Source organism: Suncus etruscus, chromosome 3 (genome assembly GCF_024139225.1).
Source record: "Suncus etruscus isolate mSunEtr1 chromosome 3, mSunEtr1.pri.cur, whole genome shotgun sequence".
Classification (NCBI taxonomy): Eukaryota; Metazoa; Chordata; class Mammalia; order Eulipotyphla; family Soricidae; genus Suncus; species Suncus etruscus.
In genome coordinates, this window is record NC_064850.1 from 150,689,115 (window position 1) to 150,709,204 (window position 20,090).

Consider the following 20,090-nt stretch of genomic DNA (forward strand, 5'->3'; position numbering starts at 1 on the left):
GGCACGAGATAACGTTTGTGAGAGTGTATGAGAGAGCATATATTTGCGACTATGTGAGACAATCTGTGTAAGTGCGAATATGAACCTGAGTGTATGTGTATATGAACATGTATATGAACATGAGAATGATGTGTGTGAGAGTGTTATGAATGCATATATGCATATGAACGCGTGTCTGTTTGTCCATCCATCTTGGCTAAGATCTTTCTTTTCTGTTGTAGTCGCGACGCTTCAAGAGGAAGCCCCGTCCTGGCTGCTGAGATGTGTGCCCACTCTCACCTTCAGGTAGGGGATGGTTCGGACTTTCTAGAACTGATTCTAGTCCACGTTTAGTCACTCTGTCTCCACCCTGGCAGCAGGAAATAAAGGGGACCCATGTCATCCCTGCGTGGAGACAGGGTTGCAGCCGGCATTGGTGCTGGTGAGAAATGGGGAACACAGGGGAACACTGCTGGGCTCCCGAGGTCCATCTGCAGGTGGAAGGAGTGTCAACTGCAAACAGAGTTGGCTACATCTTGTTGAGCTGAGCTGTTTGTGTTGCTGCTCCTCTTGAGCAGGGTGAACTCTGGGTCTGCCCCTCAGGGCTGTGATTTTTGACCTGTATTCTAGAGCTCTTTCTTAGGGCTGCAAGTCTCAGCCTGGACAGGGAGGGACTGTCCTCACCTCACACTGGTGGTCTGTCTGCTTGCTCTGGATAATCCAGAAGAGAAGAGGCTACAGAGGCGCTTTCTATCCATCCTACTTGTATGCCAGCAGTTGAGGGAAACTTCCGGTCAGTCCTGGGTCCCGATTCTTGGCAACTGGGGATGGAGTGGTAGGGGGGCCTTGGAGAAGCTGGCAGATGCTGTGATAGGACAGCCATTCCTGTGCTTCTCTAGAGCTCCGGGTTAAAGATGCCCCATGTGTCCACAGAAGAGTCCTGTGGCATCCTGGGTTAGCTGGCACCGAATACTCCATAATTGCAAGGAAGATGCTCACTGCTCAGTCCCTGAACTTTCAGTCTGAATCTCTCTTGCCAGCCTGGAACTCAGTGCTCTCCCTGACTGCCTATCAGTGGTAGAATTTCCCTGCAAAAGGCAACTTAAAAGGAAAAGTTGAAGAGGAGAGAAGCAATTTTTGAATGTGTGTTGATGTGGGAGGAAAACCAGCTTGTTCACACAAAGGCCATGCTAGCTGCTCTGAGTGGTCGGCACAGGGCCTGAGCCAGCCTCGAGTGCAGGACAGGCATGTTTTTTGATGGCTGCTGGCCCATCCCTGTGTCTGATGGGGCTTTCAGAGTTCCTGGGTTCTCTAGTTCTCAGTGTGATCCACAGAAATCCATATGTGTGGTTCGCGGGAGCTGGTTTCCTGAGACTTCTGTGAGCAGCACAGGTCCAGCATTTTGGGTGCTCTCTCGGTACAGTGCCTGCTTGGTACAGGCTGTGCCATGGAGTCACGAATGAGGAACATCATCATGGAGGGTGCTTTTCTGCTTGCTTTAAATTCTCTGAGTGTTGCTTTACTGTAACCATCTCAGACTGTCCTCAGACAATCACTGGTTGTAAACACCATGCATCCATCTTGCCCAGAAGTTGTGTGCAGGGGTGAGAATTGGGCTCCTAGTTGGGATTGAGTCTCTCCAGCGTGCGGAGCTGCCTGGTACCCCCTCCCCCCTCCCTGCTGTCCGGGCCTATGTGCTCTTTTCTATGAGCACCTTGCAGCCTGGTTATCCATTGGAACCCCTGCCCCATCCCTGGGTGTGCAGCTGCAGCCTACAGCCCCGAGCAAGGCCTGCGGCGTTCCCACATCTGGCCAGGCTATTTATAGCCCACAAAGGTCCGTTTTTCCCTGACAAGAGCGGACATGTGGCAATGCTGTCACGCACAGTGCAAAGCCAGTGAAACGGGCCTTTCATGCCGGGGGGCCTCAGGCACACCCAACACGTGTCCGTCCATGAATGCTGGCCCCCGGCTGCCCATCTGCTCTGCTGCTGTCTGCACCCTCTCTCAGGCTGAGCAGGGCTGGCGTTGGGAGGCCAAGGAGGCACCCGGGGAGGAGAGGGTCCCTCTGAGTGTGTCATTGACCCATGCACAAAGCTCAGCTCTGGACAAAGTGCTGGGGATTGGAACAAGGATGCATAGATGGGCATGGGCCAGAAGCGGGTGAGGTGGATGGTGGTGACAGTCTAGTTGGGAGCTTCTGGTTTGCGGGCTTTCTGTGAGACTGGCTGCCAGTGAGGTAGACACAGTCCCCATCAAGAGGCCAGACGTGGTCAGGGAGAGGAGTACAAAGGACAGAAGTTTGAGCCGGAGCCGGAGAGGTAACATGGACGTATGGCATTTGCCTTTCATGCAGAAGGATGGTGGTTTGAATCCTGGCTTCCCATATGGTCCCCTGAGCACTGCTGGGTGTGACCCAAAAACCAAAAAAAAAAAGTGTGAGCTGGAATCAGGGCCAAGGTGACTTGCTGCCCCTGGGACTGAACATGGTGAACATAGCATCTGCTCCAGAGTTGGTTCTAGTATCTCCCATTGTCCTGGGAGACAATGACACTGACAGTAGGACCTTGTGCCCCAAGTCTGGCCCATAGTTTAGAGGTGATGCTCTGCTAGATCCAGAGCAGTCTCGGGAGGGGGGCCTCAAAAATGGTCCCTTGGGGATGGCCTGGGCTCCCTCATCCATTAGAGGGAGACAAAGATCTGACTGGCCAGGACCTGTTACTGACTGAAACAGGCCCCACCCAGTCATTTACTTCAGTTACAGGGCTGAGCCCTTGGCCCCAAAGAGGCAGATCTGGACCCCTGGCTTGACTCATAAACATTCTCTGCAGTCAGAGGGTCTCTGCATTGGTGGTTCAGCTGTAGTTTGAGGTGGGGAGGTGTCCTAGTGTATGGGCGGACTGCCAGGCATCATTTCCCCTTGGAAGGCATGTGAAGGGCATCACTGCTGGCCATACAGGCTGTGTCCTATGCTGCTTGACTGACCAGTGACTGCCTGGAGTGTGTCCCAGTGTGAGGTGCACTGGAGCCAGTCACACCCTGTGGGCTCTGTCCATGATGGGAAGGCCAAGTCCCCTGTACAACCTTCTTCCCTGTGTTTGGATTTGAGCCGAACCCTCAGGTAAACCTCCATCTCCTCGATCTTCACTGGCTGGCAGCAGACATACAACCTGTGACCTAATATGTAGTCACATGATCTAATTTGTTTCGATGACTGCATATGTGTCCTCCTGATTCCACCTCTGTAGAGACCCCTGGTTTGGACCATGGCCCCGTCTCCGGGATTCCCGGTTGCTTGAGACAGAAAGGGTTCTCCCTTGGGGCCCTGCCAACACGCCCAATTCAGGTGGATGAGATTGATTTTGAGGGGCACAGAGAAATATTTTGATTTGAGTGTTACACTCAGCTGCATTCAGGATTCACTCCTGGCAGTGCTCCTTTGTGGTACCAGGTAAGCTGCTTGCCAGCCAGCATTTAATCCTTATCAGTCCTGTCTCTCTGGTCTGAAGCTGATTTCTGAGTTTAAACTGCAAAACTGTAATGGAATGTGCAAGTTGTAAAGCCTCTGTTTGCCAGCAGGGCCCCGGGAAGGGTATGGCCTGGCCTGCTGGACTGGCTCTGCTAGGAGCTACACCCACAAACTGGCTCAGGCTGTGGCACCTCTGGGCACTGCTTGGCCGTGGCCACTACACAGTGGGGCTCTGTTCAGAGCTGTTCCACAGAGCGGCCAACAGCTGGTCTTTCTCACCCAGCATGCTTACCCCATCTCTGCTGTGGCCTTGAGTTCTGTCCTCCATTGTCAGTCTGAGGCAGCAGAGCATAACTCAGTTTTATGCCCCATCTTTGAGTCCCTGAACCCTGTCCATTGTTTCTGTTTGGGGGCAACGCCTGGTGGTACTCAGGGCAGACTCCTGGCTTTGCACTCAGGGGTCAGTCATGGTGGGGCTTCGGAAACAATATGGGAAAGTCAGGAAAGTACAGTCGGGTTGGCTGTACGTAAGGCAAGTGCTCTACCTGCTTGCTGTACTATGGCTCCTTTGAGTCCAGGATTGTCTAGGCTCTAGCTGCCAGCCTGTCCCGGGGTTTGCATTTATTCCCCTTACTGGGAGTCCACTGGGTCTAGGCAAAGAGCTTAGAGTGGGTGATTGGCAATCATGGCAGAGTGACCCGGCTAGAGTCAAGTGTACCCTGGACATAGGATCTCCTCATGTGCACATGTGCCGGGGCGTGTACATGTTTGGGCCTGTACTTTGGGCCATCTTGGAGACTGGGTGTTCATCCTATCTTCCAGCAGGAGCTGGCCCAGGAGCTGGACCTCTATAGCACCCACACCCTATGTCCCCTACATGCCCTATACTGTCGTTGTGCCCGGCCAGGGCGAACCATACCACACCCGCTCCCTGGGGGTGTGGTGAGGTCAGGCCAGCTGGGGTGTGGTGAGCAAAGTTGCCAGGCCTGAGCCTGAATGCTCAGAGAGCTCCGCTGCTCTGGAGTGGGCATGTCAAAGGAGGGGGTGGGGTGAGGGCGGGAGCACACCCCAGCTTCCAGCTCTATCTCTGCTGCCTCCCACAACTGCTGCCAGCTCAGGCTGCTGTCAGTGTGTCAGCCACAGGCCAGAGACCTGGCTGGGCTTTGACACAAAAGGCTATTCCCTCCAGCATGTGTGTGGCTGCAGCTTCCTCGAAGTGACCCAAAACTACAGTGTTCCTGTACTCTGGGCCCATGGCAGGTAAGCCAGACAGCCCCCCCCCCCCCCTGCCCCAAACCCCTGGGAGGGCTTAAGCACAGGCAGGGGATACAGGTACTGCCAGTCTAGCCTGAGTCTTGTCTGCATATTAGGATCCTCATGTTCTGTGGCAGGGATGTGCTCCTTACACCTGTGAGGGTACCCTGCCAGGTGCCTGAGTCTCTGGCCGGTCCTGTGTGGGTGGGTGGGTTGTGGGGGGAGCATAATGTGCCCTCTGGGCCCTGGCATGCACATAGACAGAGTGGCACAAGGAGAGTATGGGGTCATGATCTGCTCTTGGCCACCCATGGTGGGAAGCTTTCTTTTTTCCGCGCCTTCTTGTGGCATTTCCAACTGCAGATGGAGAGCTGTGGTAGGGTGGGGTCACAGTGCAGTGGGGTCACACTCTCCCTCCTAGGAGCTCAGCAACGAGCTCAGCTTATATCTGTGGGCATAAGCACTTCAGGGTGGGGTGGGTGGGGTGTCCAGCAGCGAGGCTCAGTACTCCCCCCAGTGGGACCCCAGAAGCAGACTGGTGGATGGTCCAAGCCCCTCTGACTTGCTCTGTCCACTGACTGTGACCCACATTGGGCAGTGACTCACCCCAGGCCAAGGAGGAGGAGGGGAGGGAAGGAAACAGCATTTGGATCCAGATACCTGTGAACTATATAGCATTGGGCCACACCAGAAAGGCTGTGTGTGCAGCACCTCTAGGAACAGGGAGCTTCAACCAGCATGGGGCAGGGAAGGAAGAGGGGTGGCTTGGCATGGAGGGCAGGCACCTGCCCCACATAGCTTCATTCCCGTGCTGGGGTTTGGCCTTTTGCTGCTGATCTAGACCACAGTTTCATGGTGTTCGATTGTCAGAGTTAGAGTTGGAAAAGCAAGTGTTGGTGGTGTCCAGGGAACTAAAATTCAGGAGGAGCTGAGGAAAGTGGTCAGGACTGCCGGTGGTTGCTTGGTCTGGGTACTCAGCATCCTCCAGCTGCCCTCACACCTTCTCCTGGCTGGGCCATTGTGGTTGAGGAGGCCCTGGCATCCTGGCCAGAGCTCATGACACTCTTTCCTGTCAGCTGTCTGGCCATGTCACTCTCAAATTTATGCCCAGACTTGCTGCCTGTCACTCAGCTCAGGGCACCTGTCACATGGTGCCCTGCTGGCAAGACTCATGTTTGCCCACCAAGGTGGTGTTCCTTGACTGCAGTGGAACACATAGGCCCCGGGGCTATTCCCCACACAGTACCCTGATGTCTCATAGAAGCCCCATCATGGCCCTGATGGCCTGGGTTGTATTGAAAGTGTGTGGGTGCATATCTGTAACAGACACAAGCACCTTCTTTCATGGTCTAGGGCTTCATCCAAATATGACAGAAGGCCACGGGGATCATTAAGCAGAGACCAGGACAGAGCTGAGCAGTGACAGACACAGCTGAGAGACACAACTGAAGTTAGAAATGTGCAGAGGTTGGGCTAGAGCGGTAGCATAGCAGTAGGGCATTTGCCTGGCATGTGGCTAACCCAGAACGGACCTGGGTTCGATCCCCAGCATCCCATATGGTCCCCCAAGCTAGGAGCAATTTCTTTTTCTTTTTTTTTTTTTTTTAAATTTTCTTTTAGGAGCAATTTTTGAGTGCAGAGCCAGGAGTAAATCCTGAGCACCTCTGGGTGTGGCCCAAAAACAAAACAAACAAGCAAAATAAAAAAATGTGCGGAGGGTACAGAAATCCAGAGTGAGGTAAGGAAAAGTAGCCAGTGAGAAGAGACCCTCAGGTCAGCTCTGAAGTGTGTGTGTGTTTGTGTGTCTGTGTTTTTTATGTGTTTCTGTGTTTATTAAGTTTGTCTATATGTGTGACTCTGTGTTTATTTATGTCTGTGTATGTTTGTATGTATGACTGTGTCTATATATCTCTATCTGTATGTCTGTCTCTGTATGTATGACTGTGTGTATGTCTGTTTCTATATCTGTTTATATGTGACTGCATGTCTGTGTGTGTTTTGTGACTATGCCTGTATGTCTTTGTATGTGTGTCATGTTTTACTGTGTGTGTATATATACCTGTCTCTGTGCATGAAGGGGGTGGGAGAGGACCTAGAGACCATGGTGGTGGGATGCTGGCACTCTGCTGACCCACGTGGCTTGGTGACACTGAACTCTTGGAACATTTATACAGATGTTGCTGTGAATCTCGGCACCTGAATAAAGGACACGAAGCCCCGCCTGGGAACCCGTGGGAAGTCAGGGCAGGAAGTGTGGACAAAAGGCAGGCTGAGGGATTGAGAAGAACTATCAGAGAAGGCACTGACCAGGAGTTGCAACTTGTGCCCTGGCCCTCTCCTTACTTGAGAAATGTGGACACTGATGGCCTTTGTCCTTGGGGACACTGATGGCTGGGTATAGTCTGGTCCCATGTAGACCCAGGTGTTTGTGAGTGGGGCCCTGAGTTCATGGCAGAAATAGTACAGCAGGTTCTTTGGCAATGTGGGATCTAATTTATGCTTAAAATTATACCAGAAAGTGGTAAGTTTGAAGAGAAATGGGTCCAGGTGAGGCTCCAAGGGCTGGAGCAGGGGCTGTGTGTGAGGGAGCCAGGGGTTTGAGCACTCCCCAAGTATTGACCCAAACGTGACTCAGCAGCAGACAAAAAATAAACTTTTGTGGTGTGGCTGCTACCAGAGCTGAAGTTGGGGTGGACTGTGGTGCTCTTCTGGTCTCTTGGCTTAGGTAGAACTCAGTAAAGAAGGGTTTCTTGCATGAAAATAGAGCTGAATTTTGCATTTGGTCGGATTTTGCACACGTAAGCCACTTTTTTAAATCCTTAGCTATTCTTTAGTCAAACCACTCATTGTAGAAGGAATATTTTTACCCAGGTTTCAGTGTTTTGTTTTATATTCCTGCTGCCTTGGAAGATTGCCTTCTGAGTGCATCACTCTTTAATTTATTTTCGAATTTTTACAATTGATATCCTCTTAGGCTGTTAATGACAAGGTTTCATGTGTCAGTTGATCCTGCCCCACCCCCTCCTCCTACTATCCCCAACTTCCCCCATCCTGGTCAGCTCAGTTCTCTAGCCCAGTTCTGGTTTCAGTTGCCTTTGGTCATTGTTGTTCCCTTATTAAGTTTCTTTATGTTGCCCATAGGAGAGTTCATTCTATGCCCTTCCCTTTCCTTTTGATTCACTCCACTCAGCGTCATCTTGACCAGTTCCATACACATAACAGCAAACTGTACAATTTCATCTTTGGTTATGCCATACACTCTTCTTTCTTGTTGGTGCATTTGAGGACAGGGTGCCAGCAGCTAGAACTTCCCACATCCAGGAAAATTATACTTGAAAGGAGGAAGGGAGTGAGGGAGAGAGGGAGAGAGGGAGGGAAAGGGAATAGAGGAGAGAGAGAGAATGTATATTACAAGGTTTGGAGACTAGGACCAAGGGTGGGGGGAAGAGAGGGAGAGAGGGAGAGAGAGAGAGAAGAAAGAATGGTTATGGCTAAAAGAAACAATCAACAAACAAAGAAAAAGCTCCTCTGCAGATAACATGTATTGGAAATCTTCACATTTCACAAGAATCTCAAATGTATCAACCACTTGTAATTCTAGTCCAGGGTTATAAATAGGACTTGGGTTCACTGCTGTAGAGTGTGTGTAGACCAGGAATATTCTCTGTGTCTTGTGAATCCCAATAAAACCTAAGTGACTCCACATTTCAGTTCTCCCTCGTTTGGTGACCCAGCTCTGTCCCTGGCCAGGTCACAGTTGCCCAGTGCCCTTGCATAGCTTCAGCTTCCTTTTCCGATGCAAGTCATCCTGTACCTGGCAGGTTCTGAATGTCCTCCCCCAGCCAACCCAGGGCATGGTGCCACTCCCAGCCTTGCCCCGGGCTTTGTGTTCTGCTCTGGCCTCTGCTCTCCAGACCTGAGACTCGGCCAGTTGTCATGGATTCTGCATAGTGGAACCTTCCTGGTACAAATCTACCAGTCTGCTCAGCGCCTATGCTGTGGCATCTCCAAATTCTGCCTCAGAGCTACAGCATGTTCAGTAGGCTGGTGACATAGCCCCAGTTCCAGAGTTGACTGGAGATTTCTACATGCAGTCCAGGACACTTGGGGTGAGCTGGGGAACTTCCACTCCCTTCCCAGTGGACACATTGCAGCGTGTGGCCACATGAGATGGTAGGAGCCCCCTGGCCAGCAGCAGCATGAGGTGGCCCCAAGTACCAACCACTGTGTCCTAGACCACACCCCTTCTTGCCTGCTGTGGAATTGTTGGGACCCATGTCAGCTGGATTCCAGCTGTTGAGACAGGGGCCAAGAATCAGATGAGCCCCCCAGAGAAGCTGCCAGGCCTCTCTTATGTTCATGCCATGTGCAGAGCTGAGCCCCCTTGGGTTCCTGTGACTAAGCTATGTTCCATACAGGTCCAGGGGTGGGTAGTAAACCAAGTGGGCACCCTAGTTTCTACCCCAGCAATGCTACTGTCCCTAGGAAGGTCCATGCTGGTGGTAGAAGTAAGGGCTGGCAACCACCCATTTCCAGGCTGCTCTCAGTGATTGCATCTGCTCTCAGGTGGAATGGCAGCGCCCTGTTCCTATCAGCACTGCAGCAACCCTCACGAGTCTCATGTTTCAAACCTAGATACAGATCCTTAGGGCCCAAGTGATTTCTTTAGGACCCTGAGCTCCGTTCCCTAGAGGGAGGCAGAATTGTGCAGCCGGCAGACCTTTGAGGATTCCTTGGAGAACCTGGAAGGGATTGCCCACCATCGGTGCCTTCAACCACTCCAATGCATGGCTCTGGCTGTGCAGCCTTGGCAAGACCCCTGTCCTCCTGTGCATGTCTGCACAGCCCCTCTCTCTTCCTAGCTAGGCACTGAATAAGCCCACCCGGGGACAGTGGGGCCTGCGTACACAGCCTGTATTCAAGGGCATGAGAATGGGGCCACCATGTCCCACCCACCAGCCTTACTGTGGACTCTTGTCCCACTGCTGAACAGAGCCTTGTATCCACTCAAGTGGGCCCAGCTGCCCACCACCCGTCCCCCTGCCCACCCCCACGCTGCCCTGCATGTCGGGACGGGTACTCCAGGCAGAGGGCCAGACCGAGTCCAGCACACTGTGATCCTGGGGCCGTCGTGGAAGCCAGAGCAGCTGCGACCGAACCTGGAAAGGTGAGGCTGGACTGTACCACAGTCTCCCCACCTTTCCATTGTTGTTTTGTTTAGGGGCCACACCCAGCAGTGCTCAGAGGTTACTTCTGTCCCTGCACTCAGGACCTAAAAAAAAAACCTAAAGGTTTTTTGGGGACCATATAGGATGCTTGGGATTGAACCCGGGTCAGCCACATGCAAGGCAAATGACCTCCCTGCTGTACTATCACTCTGACCCTAGCACACCCCTTTTTAAATTAGTATTTATTTGGTTTTAGGACCACACCTTGTCATGCTTGGGGTTTACTTCTGGCTCTGGCATCAGAGATATCTCCTGGCGGTTTTGGATGATCATATGTGTTGCTGGTTGGCCATGTGCAAGGTCAGGGCCTTCCCCACTGTACTATCTCTTTAGGCCTCATTTAGTAAAAATAGATGATATGATTTGTGGGGGTGGTTACACCCAGTGATGCTCAGGATTTACTTTTGGATCCAGGGACCAGATGGGAGGCCAAGGATTGATCCCAGGTGGAGTGTGTGTAAGGCAGATGTCTCCTGCCCCCACTGTCCTATCACTTGAGCCCCATAAATAGATATAATTTTTGCCAGAAAAAAATACTGAACCTCTGGAAATCATTGAGTCTGGAATGTGAACATCAGAGTTGGCGCTTTGCTCTTGGGCATTGTGGAATATGAAGTGGGGGTGATGAATGCCTACTTGATGGGCTCCACCCTGCCGATATCAGCATCTGGGGCCTGGCCAACATTTTGTGGCTCTATTGCAGGCGCTGTCCCTTTGGTCCCTCACAGGGCCCCTTCTCTCAGGGTGGGGGGCAGGAGTGCCCCAGAAACTCCACAGCTGGAAAAATCCCTTGCAAACCATGGAAGGGAACCAGGCTAGGGCCAGAAAATCCTCTAATGGAGATTTCTTGGAGGCCAGGACTGAATAGGGGTGCTTGCAAGCCTTTCACAATTGGGGTAAAATTAGCATCTGAATGACTGATCCCATTGAGATGCCTTGGAATGTGAGGGTTTCCTAATTGTTTTCGAGTTCTGTTAATAGCCCTCTGCATTTTTATTCAGCCAGCATTCCTGCAAACCTAATCCTACCTTAGGAGAACGGTAGCCTGCCTTTTCTGAGTTTTCATCCTTGTCCTGTCTGCCATGGGGTGTGGGTGGCATCTCCTCTACAAATCCCACCCACTCCTAGGTCCCCCAGCTACCACCTCACCTTCTGCATTGGGCACCAAGGCACAGGCTGTGGACTCACCAGAACCGACAGTGTGCATGGTTTACGGGTACACCACCCCCAAATTTAGACACTTTGGTCTTTTTTCTTTTTTCTTTAATCATCGTGGATAACAAATTTACAAAGTTATTTGTGATTGAGTTTCAGTTACACAATGTTGGATTATTCTCCCCCCTCACCAGTGCCCACTTCCCTCCATCAGTGCCCCCAATTTCCCTCTTGTCTTCAGCCTGCCAGACTTTTTCTCTTTCCCTTTTAGCCACTGTAGTTTATAATGCTGTAACTGAAAGGCTCTCATGATGTCACTTTACCTCCCTACAGTACCCAGTCCTGAAGTCCAGAGAGACCACTTCACTTTATCATTGTCACAGTGGTCCCTTCTCTGACACCACCCCCTTGTGACAAGCTTCCTACTAAGGACACTGCAGTTTCATTTCTATGGTCTTTGGGCTTTAGTTATGTCCTGACTATGTTTCTTTATATTCTCACATGATTGAGATCAGTCTGGGCTTCCTTTTATAAATAAAATGTCTGTGATGATTTAAGTCTGATGTTGTTTGCTGGGATCGTCAGGTGCCTGGCACCTCCATGCCTGAGTCCCTGCCACCATGAGTGCCCTCCCCTTAGGAGTGACAGGGGCAGGACCCAAAAGACCAGCACATCCTGGGTTCTCTGGGGGAGAGTCCCCAGGGCTTGGGGAGGAGGAATCACAGTGCTTGTGGGTCAGGAAACCCTTTCTTCCACTCAGGCTCCACTGTGGGGTTTCGAGAGAGCCATGGGTCAGATTCATCTGAGAAAGAGTGACGGACTCAGAGCAGGGCCTCCTGGAAAGGCAGTGGAACCTGGGACTTGATGGCACTTTACAGCAGCGATGACTGGTGGGAAGTAACAGAACAGTGATGGGGAGAGATGTCGTGTCTGGCTGCTTTTGCAGACTTGCTGCTTTACTGTGTGATTTGGGGGGCACTGGAGGAGTGGACAAACTCAATCAAGCAGTGCTAAGGGCCTGGGAGGCTGCTCCTAGTGACTCAGCCAGCTAGGCCTTATCCCCACTGACCCTGTGACTGTGATGAATCAAGTTGTAAGGGGGAAGTTGACTAACTTCTGGTCTGGGAGGTGAGCAAACATTTCCACAGCACCTGTCTCCTGCATGTCAGCCCAGAGAGCCTGGGTCTGCCCCCACAACCTTTGAAATCTTCTGTCATTTCAATCCTCTTGAGTTTGTGGTGACATTTCCCTGCAGGCAGAGGCCCACTTGACACACATGGCCTGTGCTTGGAGAGTCACACAAGTGATGATTGACCTTCCCTTGGCATGAAGAAAGCTCAGAGCCTCATGCAGAATCATGACCTTCAGCTGGTGGTCCTCACATCCCTGAGTGGCTGATGCAGTGGACTGGAGAGCTGTAGTGTGAGCCCACCCACCCTGCCCACTGCTCTGGGAGGAAGCCCAGTGACACTGAAGGGGCAGTGGAGAAACTGAGGCAGGGTCGGGGAATGCAGTTCTGCCCCTGGAGACCTTGCAGGACACAGGTAATGGCCACCAGCCTCTAACTTTGTTTGCATCCTTTCTGCTCTGGGGCATGTGCTGGGCTCTGAGTGCAGGCACCAGTGGGTATATGGGGAGCTGAGGGCTTTCTCCAGTGTCACAGCATCAGGAATGTGATATATGAGCAGACACCCAGCACAGACCTCTTTGCTATAAACCCGCTCACCAGCACAGGGCCTCTCCATCCAGCAAACAACCTGCTGGGTTGGATACTTCGTCCTTCCCCTACTCGTCTGTGTGCCCACCTTGTGCCATGGGGAACATCCTGGGAATGAGGGGGCTGGCCAAGCGTGGAACCCAGGCAGCCTCCCTCATTTGAACCGAGACACCCCCACCTCCACCCTGCCTGAGAGAAGGTCATGATGTGGTGGTCAGCGCTGATCCACATATCTCACTTCCGGCCTGACTTGCCCCATAGTGCGGTTCTTTCTAAAATCATCTATGTGGCCTGAGGGTCAGTGTTGGTGGGCTTTGTCCTGTGGCCATTTTTAGAATGTGGATTAGGGGCTGTGGGGTTGGACTGTGGCCAGCACCATTTCCCCTCCTGCAGGCCAGGGGTTACAGTTCTGCAGGGTAGTGAGTGCTGCCTCATGGAAACATCAGCTCTCAGTTCCCCAGGAGAGGAGCAGAAGGAAGTTGAAGAAAGGAACAAACTTTCTGAAATGTCATGCTTTGGGCCAGAGGTGCTATGGTGCCCTTGCATGTACCTTTCAATATCAGAACAGTGCCAAAATCCCATGCTAAGGGAGTGCCTCTGTCCCCGCCATGCATGGAAACCCCCAGTCAAGTCCCTCCTTTCCTTTACTACTACTTCTACTGCTGCTGCTGCTGCTGCTGCTGCTACTACTACTACCACTATCACTGTGTTTCCCCCAAAATAAGACATCCTCCGAAAATAAGACCTACTTACAGGTTTCCTTCTGGGTGAAATATAAGGCATCCCCCCAAAATAAGACCTTTCTAGACTCTGTCTTGGAATGAAAATTAATTTACCGTTAACTGGTTGCTAGAGCTGCCCAACTGGCGTCTATAGGATTCACAGTTTGTCTGGTTTGTGTTTACAAGTAGCACACTACCGTACCCTATGCAGGTAATAAATTTCCTTTATTTATATTTAGCAATAAGTGTGTGCTGTATTCTTTTTCATGGAAAAATAAGACATTCCCTAAAAATAAGACCTAGCGCATCATTGGGAGCAAAAATTAATATAAGACACTTTCTTATTTTTGGGGAAACAGGGTACTACTACTACTACTACTACTACTACTACTACTACTATTTTGGTTAGGGGCCATACATGGTGATACTCAGTGTTTGCTCTTGGCATCTCTGTGCTCAGAGATCACTCCTGGCAGGATCCATTCACTTTGGTGGGGATGGAACCAAAACTGACCACATGCAAGGCCAGCACCTTCTGCACTGTATTATTTCTATTGCCCCAAATCTATCCTTTCCATAACTTACAGGCTTCATGGAAACTCCACTCCCTTCCTTCCTGCTCTTATATCACTCAGCACACAGGCCTGCTGATAGATTCCTACGCATACACACAGTACCACACTCGGCAGAAACACACTGCGCATGAGCACACACACAAATACACAATACAAATACAAATACACTGGAATGTGCATGCTCTTGCTTTGGCCAACCTTGGGTCTTAGGTGGGCTCAGCTTAAGGGCTCTGGGGAAATCTAGAAGGTTGGGGATCAGAATATTGCTCTTGCTTTTTCTTCTATAAGTTTCCTGGGACCTGGTTCTCAGGATTGATGCCCTTAGTGAATTTTCTCCGGATGACAGGCAGGTGCAGAGCCACAATTGACTCAAGTGGGGCCTGTCTTTGTCCGAGGTGTCCCCATGTTTTCTACTAAGTTCTGACCCGGGCCTGGAGAGATAGCACAGCGGCGTTTGCCTTGCAAGCAGCCGATCCAGGATCAAAGGTGGTTGGTTCGAATCCCGGTGTCCCATATGGTCCCCCATGCCTGCCAGGAGCTATTTCTGAGCAGACAGCCAGGAGTAACCCCTGAGCAATGCTGGGTGTGGCCCCAAAACCAAAACAAACAAACAAAAAAAAAAAAAGCAAAAAAACTAAGTTCTGACCCTCTGGGAACAGAGCATCCCTCTGGGATATGTGACTTTACCACCCATCCTAGAGTGTGTTTGGGGGGGAGCAAGATGGGGAACTTGTTCTTGCAGAGTCTTCCTGGCTGGGCTAGCCCTGAGGGATGGATGAGCTGAGTTAACTGGGTGGAAAATTCTAGAAGACTGGGCTGTGCCGTCTCAAGTCCTGCTGCTGCTGGACCCTGAAGGGGAACTGTGTGTCATAACCCCTATTTTATCCCCCCTGTGCTCCTGCAGAGACTATCCACCTGAGAGCAGAACCTGAGTTGTCCCCAAAGCAAGTGCTTACTTATCATAAGCTCAGAGCTGCTGCTCAAGGCATGGGCTGATGGGGCTGCTAGGTGTCTTTGGAGAGTGGTGGGGTAGGCATCTGGAGTACGGAACAATGTCACCCTGTGTGCAGGGTTATTGTCTGAGTTGTTTATCTTCCTGCGCATACTCTGTGCTACTCTGGATGTTGTGAATGTGCTGTGTGCATCTGCACCTGTGTGCTACCCCGTTACACCTCACATGCTGCCTGCCCTCTTCCATGCAGCTCTGGTCCAGGGGTGGACCCTGAGTAGACAGACTTAGGTGTTGCTGGAATCATACTTTCCCCCCACTTACCCCATCCTGGCCTGACTCTAATTCTGACAAGTGTGAGGTGGTGTGGTTTTTGTGGAGAATAAAAGCCTCCGTATGGAAACTTACCTCATTTCCCCCGTGGTCCCCAGACATCATTTCTGCACTACTAAAGGGCTATTTATGGGTATCAGCAAGCCCTCAGAAAGTATTTTAGGCTGCCAGACAAGCAGAACTCTGGTGGGCATGGGAGAGACAGAGTGTCTCTCTCGGCCCAGGCCAGAGACTGGGGAGCCCATGGGACTGGACCCCAGACCATCATGGCTGTGCTTGTGGGAGGAGGCCTGGGCTAGGCAGACCTGCAGAGGCCTTTGGGAAACTGCTGATGTCTGGAAATCACACAGCTGTCTAATCAGATAATGTTGCTAGACATAAAACATCAGGAGGCACTGGGAGTTGTTATCAGATCCTGAGAGATGCGCCCAGCCCTGGCCAGCACCCAAGGGCCCAGCTCTGTGGTCTGATGCCTCTGGCAAGCTTGCACACCTGCAGAAAGACAGGTTGGAGCCGCACCCACAGGGACACACAGGTCAGCGTGCGGGGTGAGCGTCCTGGCTGCTCCTTTGCTTGAAGATTGCACCTAAGTGCTGTCTAATCGTCTCCTCTTTGCACTTAATAACACGCTGTGTTTATCTGCACCTGTACCCAGCCAGCTGCTCCGTGCCGTGCCGCCCGCATTGCACGCGTGCTCTGTACTATTGCTTATTTAGTCAGTTCCTGGGACGATAAATCTTGACTGATAAGCCTGGCCGGACGCCCTCGAGCTTGTGGGCTCACAGGAAGCCAGTGTGGCCAAAAACACTGTGTCTCCACCCTTTGCCGCCCAGGAAAGTGGCAGCCCTGCACCGGGCACTATTGCTTATCCCTGTGAGGACTCTGTCCACTGCCTTTCACCATACGGGTTGACAGGAAGCAGTGGGGTGTCTTTTGCATGGACTAGGCAAACTTATTGTGAAGATGATGTTGAGATCCCTTACCTCTCTGCAACAGTGATGTTTCTAGAATATTCTATCCCTAGTGGACGTTTTGGGTGTTGTTGGCAGTCTAAGCCTGTAGCATTGGTGAGCAGGTCCTACAGAGCCTTAGGTCACTGTGGCTCAGCAGCCTTGAAAACATGGTTTCTCTTGGAGCTGGAGCAATAGCCAAGTGGTTGAGGCGTTTGCCTTGCATGAGGCCCGATCCAGGATGGACCCGGGTTCAGTTCCCCAGCATCTCACATGCCCCCCATCCCCAGCCTGCCAGGAGTGATTTCTGAGCTCAGAGCCAGGAGTAACCCCTAAGCGCCGCTGGGTGTGGCCCCAAGAAATTTAAATAAATAAATGTTTTTAAAAAAATATGGTTTCTCTTGGGGACCTCACCCAGCTGTGCTCAGGAGTTACTCCTGGGGTGAGGGGGAGGGTGTCAGAGATCACACTCCACCCTTCTGTGCCCTCCTGAACACAGAACATGTGTATGTGTTCCTCCTGTAGTCTTCAGCTTCTTTGGAAACTTGACTGCAAGAGTTTGAGCTAGAGGGCTGGAATACAAACTTGTCTGGGTTTGATTCCAACACCACATGGACCCCTGGCAATATGCTGGGAGGATTCCTAATCATCACCAATATTGGTCCCAAACAAACAGGTATTTTAGTTACAGGTTTTTGTAAACATTTTTGTTTTGTTTTCCTTTGGGCCATGCCTGGCAGTGCTCAGGCTTACTCTGGGCAAGTTTGGGGGACCAGTAGGATGCTGGGGATAGAACCCAGGTTGGCCATGTGCAAGGCAAGAGCCCTCCCTGCTGTACTATCACTCTGGTCCCCCATTACCTCTCTGTGGACCCCTTTTCAGTGTGTGATTCACATTGAAAGTATATACTCAAGTATAAACTGAGTTTTTCTGGCATAAAATTTGTGCTGGAACTCGGCTTATACTTGGGATTTGGTGGGCACGCTCCGAATCAAATGCACGTAGTTGTCTCCTGTCGTCTTCTGCCTTCTGCTGGAGGGGGCGGTGCTTTAGCTCAGTCCACAAGTTCGAGCAGAAGAGGAAGGCAGCTGAACTGAACTGGATGCCACTGAACTATTTAACCCACAATATTCTGTGCTTAGTATGAGATTGACAGCAGTGATAATGGTATCTGCCACTTAGTGATGATGACAATGCCTATGCTGATACCCTTACGTCAGAGACAGCTGAAGCTCTGTTTGGACATACATACAGCTGAGGAGAAGGAGGAATCCAGTTTTGAAGGATTTTCACCTTTGTGATTTAGCTTGATTACCTGTTAGGCTACAGTTTTCTGCACTTTGTTTAAAATTTTAAAGTTATTGGTGCTAGTTTACAGTATTTCTTTAGCAATAAATATTGAAACCTACCAATTCCTCAATTATTGTAATTGTTTTCGTATATATTTTTATTTTTGAAATTTACCAGTGACTGCTGATAAATAGTTATACTCAAGTCACTAAGTTTTCCCAGTTTTTAGGGTAAAATTAAGAAGGTCAGTTTATACTCAGGTCAGCTTATACTTGAGTATATGTGCCCCATTTCCCACTACATGGCAACCAAAATCACTGAACTAAATCATGACATATTCATGACGTATGTTTATAGCCTCCTAGCAAAACAAATAAAAAGCCTTGAATATAAAAATGAAGTTCATGTTTACTGATTTCCAAAAAAATTACTGCCTGCTAGACAATTGAGTTTTGATATGAAAGTGACTCCTCCCCACTTCAGGCCCAGCTGTGCCACTGACCCCAGGTGGCCTCAGACAGGCTCCTGAATTGAGGAGGGGCTCCTGCTTTCTCCACCCAAGACAAGTGAGAGAGTTGGGGGGAGTGCAGGCATGGATTTACCTCAACTCATTTCTGGCAGTAGCAAGGCCTTGGGGACCTCAGACCTAGACGTTCTCAGAATGGGGTGAAGATGCAAAAATGCTGATGGTGGTTGATGCTTGCAGTTCTGGGCCAGGCAAAAACATCTGGGCATCATCTGGGCTGACTCACTTCTTCCTGTATCTCACCCCCGGAGGCACAGATGTACCCCCAGTCACGGTTCCTTTGTTGCTGCAGAAGACCATGAGGGTGGCTGCCACCTGGACTTTCCAGCATTAGAGTGGGGACCCCAGCCTTCCTCCATGCTTTGCTCTCTTCCCCGCCCCTTCCGCCCACAGTCTTGACGCTTGGACAGACCCAGATGCTGACAGGGTGATGGGTGGAGCCCCAGTACTTTTACCAGGTGGAAGTTGAGGAGCAAATACGAGCCTCTCTTGAACTTTCTTTTTTTTTTTTCCCTTTTGGTTTTTGGGCCACACCCGGCGGTCCTCAGGGGTTACTCCTGGCTGTCTGCTCAGAAATAGCTCCTGGCAGGCACGGGGGACCATATGGGACACCGGGATACAAACCAACCACCTTTGGTCCTGGATCGGCAGCTTGCAAGGCAAACACCTCTCTCCGGGCCCATCTCTTGAACTTTCTTTTTCTCCACCACACTGCCCAGGGTTAAGAGGTAGGTGCCTGCCGCAGCCTGGGGCGTGTGTGGGGCAGGGCTTTCTGAGGGGCCAGTGCCCTGCTGGGGTATGGGGATCCCCATGAGGCCACCACCTCGTACTTCCTCCTGCCTGAGGCTCTGAGAGGGGACATGGGTGCTGCCCTAAAACCAAGACCAGACCCTGCTGGCACACTTTCCCATGATGACCCTGGGTGGCATTGAGTTCGGGGGTTTGGATTGTGAGCCCCTGAGGGTCATATCATGTTGGAGACCACACTGTGGGAGTTTCAGGGAGTGGTAACCGGGCTTAGTGCTGTCTCCACTGCTCTCTGCACTCGGGGGAAGCAGAAATGCCTGGTGAGGCCCTGTCCACAGCACAGCCAGGGCTGGCACGGAGCCCCACAGCTATGGGCTGTAACTAATTCTCATTCTACCCCTCCAAGGTCAACCTTGGGGAGTCTCCCAGACAGGATTGGGGTAGTTTCCAGGACCCTCGACTGTGTGTCTCCCTTTCCAGAGAGGCAGTAGTACCAAGCCTGGCCCCTCACGGGGAGCTAGCAGTTGTGCATGCTCTGCCAGTAGGAAGAACGCACCATTTGTGGGGTACATGGGTGTCACTCCATCTTAGAAGGCTGAAGAGCTGGTGACCAGAGTGCATGTGACCAGCACCATTTTTCACCTTCTCTCCGTCTTTCTTTCTTAGGCCTCCCAAGCAGTGCTCAAGGGGAATGAAAGGCAGAATTGCCTGAGCCCTGAAATAGTGATATGTGGGTGCCACTAGGCAAGCCTGACTCAGTGGTGCCAGGGACTTAGCCAGGGTGGGGCACAAGCAAGCATGAGCCCCTGCACAATGTGACCGCGGTCTTTCCTCTCTGTACCCAGCCCTGCACATCCCAGCCTGAGTGCAGCGGACATGCCTGTGTGGTGCCCAGGCCTATGAGCAGGTAGTAGAGCGATGCCTTCACTTGTGCTGTCATGGGCAGAGCTAGTGGCTCTGGGCTGGAATGTTGGGAGCCTGGACATTGTCCTTCAGCATCCCAGGAGCAGTGCACAGCCTGGTGAGGATCTGAGTTTGTGAAATACCCTGAAGGTACAGAGGTTAAGCTGGTTCTAAATCCCCTGGAAAGTCTGCAGCCCCCTGAGAGTACAACCCTGAGTTGACTCAGTCACTGGCTCAGCCATGACCCAGAGTTTCCCCTTGCATGACAGTGATGCTCCCACCTTCCCCCTGAAC

General features: G+C 51.4%; 1 protein-coding gene across 2 annotated transcripts in view; it reads left to right on the top strand.

The window, feature by feature from the left end:
• The first annotated feature begins 219 nt into the window (after positions 1-219).
• SEMA4D (semaphorin 4D) overlaps positions 220-20,090 on the top strand; it is a 58,899-nt gene continuing 39,028 nt past the window's right edge. For both annotated transcript variants that reach the window (XM_049769554.1, XM_049769553.1), the window contains exon 1: positions 220-285. The gene's annotated coding sequence lies outside the window, so the exon portion shown is untranslated. The remainder of the gene's footprint in view (positions 286-20,090) is intronic.